Source organism: Triticum dicoccoides, chromosome 6B (assembly GCF_002162155.2).
Source record: "Triticum dicoccoides isolate Atlit2015 ecotype Zavitan chromosome 6B, WEW_v2.0, whole genome shotgun sequence".
Lineage (NCBI taxonomy): Eukaryota > Viridiplantae > Streptophyta > Magnoliopsida > Poales > Poaceae > Triticum > Triticum dicoccoides.
Genome location: NC_041391.1, coordinates 235,555,657 through 235,558,536, shown reverse-complemented (window position 1 = coordinate 235,558,536; position 2,880 = coordinate 235,555,657).

Genomic DNA, 2,880 nt, shown 5'->3' with positions numbered 1-2,880 from the left:
AACACATACAAACCCTAGTCGCAGCGCCGAAGCGATCAACTGCATGAGTGTGCCGCACCTCCACTTTATATAGGCGTCCATCGCAGGCTCAACACTTGGGCCTCGCACAGACCCTAAAGCCCAAAATCTACTCGGTCACGTTCCTAGTCCAGGTCGGATCACATCCGACCAGTGTCCTATGAACCGACCTCGTAGGTTCCTTCCCTTAAGCGCGTGAACCCTTAGGTTCAAGTCGGTTTGGTCGCAGTTCGGATCACCCTCCGACCTGCACGGTTGGTAGCGGCCTCTAGCAAAGCATGCTGACCACCAAGCAGACTATTAAGCTGGTTAGGCGAACCTGTACAACGTGTCACACTTCTGTTCCCTTTGCCTCACGATATATGTTGTCGGGCTCAAGGCGAGACTGTCATCCTTGTGCTAGCCCGACCTCTTTCTCGTTCCAGTGATACCGACCACAAACCGGATTATCTCATAATCCATGTCGCATGGCCATGCTTATCCTGGTCAGATCACACGAGGGGCCCAGAGTATATCTCTCCTGATCGGAGGGGCAAATCCCATCTTGCTCGACCATGTCTCGCAGCATGGGACTGGACAAACCCAAAACCTACCTTTGTAACTACCCAGTCACGGAGTAGCGTTTGGTCGGCCCAAAGCAAGTCTGTCACCATTCCGAGTACATGCGTTAGCTTAGGTCTTAGGACATAGAACGTATGTTGTACTAGAGACTCACAGTTGACATATCGCTGCGTCTCATAGTTGGGTCTGTCCGACTCGGACCTTATCTCGACTCGGATCCGACTATGTTGAATCCGACCAGACCTTTCCAAGTCCATATTATTCGGTTAGCATCCAATGCTCCATGGCTAGTGAGACCAAGCCATCGACCGTGTCATATGCTGGTCTAGTCGGCCGCGCGTCCACACAGCCCTTTCGACTAGGGACCTTTTAGGACAGTCATCATACAATGCATAGTCCCACAAACAAGTCACGTACTTGCTGATACGCATCATTGATAATGTCCAAGGACTATCTTTATTCATAAACACATAGGAAATATCATCATACATGATTGCCTCTAGGGCATATCTCCAACATAAGTGTCACAAACAACACTAGAATTCGTACTATAATAACACCATATGATATGCATCAACCAACACTAATGTCACCTAAATACTCCAATGTCACCACAAGTATCCGTGAGTCAATTATTCGATATGCGTCAAACAATTTCAGATTCATAATATTCAATCCAACACAAAGAAGTTCAAAGATTACCCCAAAGTTTATATCAGAGAAAATATGATGAGATGGTGTATCAACCTATGTGCCTAGATTACCCTAATGTCACCTCAGGAATCCGCAAGTTGATTACCAAAACATAGATAAAGTGACTCAATAGAATACCCCATTTTCACTGGGTATCCACATGCAAGACATACATCAAGTGATCTCAAATCCGATTCAATCCTTTAATATGAAACCTCAAAGGGTAAGCTCAATTCATCACAACAAAGATAGAGACGGAAAAACACCATATGATTTCACTCTATTAACAAAGCTCATGATACATCAAGATCATGCCAAATCAAGAACAAGAGGGAGAGAGAGAGAGAGAGAGAGAGAGAGGGAGGGAGGGAGGGAGGGAGGGAGGGAGAGAGAGAGGGAGGGAGGGAGAGAGAGAGAAAGAGAGAGAGAGAGAGAGAGAGAGAGAGGGAGATCGAACATGTAGCTACTAGTATGTACCCTCAGCCTCGAGGATGAACTACTCACACATCACCATGAGAATGGAGGAGAAGTTGGTGGTGATGGTGATGGAGGAGATGTCCCTGGAGGCGTCCCGACGCCACCGGATGAGAGGGGGAAGAGCCCCCTCCTCCTTCTTCTTCCTTGGCCCTCCGTGGGGAGAGGGAGCTTTTCCTAGGGTTGGATCTCTCTGTTTTCTTTCGTTTCTCGCGACTGTTTCCGGAGCCCTTCACCGTTTCTTATATTTTCAGAGATCCATAACTCCGATTGGGCTGAAATATTGAGGGGATTTTTATCCAGAAATTATCTTTCTTGCGGCGAAAGAAGGGCTCCAACCGACCTACGAGGTGCCCACAAGGTAAGGGGGCGCTCCTGTTGCCTTGTGGAACCCTCGGGCACCGTCTTGCGTTGATTCTTTTTCCCCAAAATCGCATAAATTCCAACAAAAACATCCATAAAAAATTTCGCGTCTGTCTTTGATTTGTATGGTTTTTCTGTGAACAAAAACATGCAAAAAAAACATAAACTGACACTGGGCACTAGATTAATAAGTTAGTCCATAAAAATAATATAGAAGTGCGCCAAAACCATATAAAACTATTGTAAACATGGCATGGATACTTCATAAATTATAGATACATTGGAGACGTATGAGGCCCCGCACCTTCTTGATTGCGGGCAGCAACTCCTCCTTGATGAGGAGGCTGTGGTTGCGGCCGCGGTGATGGCGCGTCCATGCGGTCGTACCGGCTATGTGGTGGGGACGCCAGCTCGAGCTTCATGCGGGGTCGCCGCGGGTCAGCGCTCCCGCTTGACATGCGTCGGGGATGCAGCGACGGGCCGACCCATGTAACGGAGTGACTGCTCCGTCATTATCTTGATATTATGGATGAAATCTTCATAGCGGCTACTGCGGCGCCTGGTCCTCCTCGTCACCGGAGGAGATGACGATCAGCTCCTTATCGGAGGAGCAGGCCACCGTGGACGCGTGACGGGCCCAGAGAGTGTGGGCGATGGCGCCAAGAACCGTGGGAGGACGAGCTTCTGCTTACTTTGCCTACCGGCACAGAGCACCATGACTTCGATATCGCCTGAGCTAGGGTCAGAGAAGAGGGGCTCGGGCACGGAGAC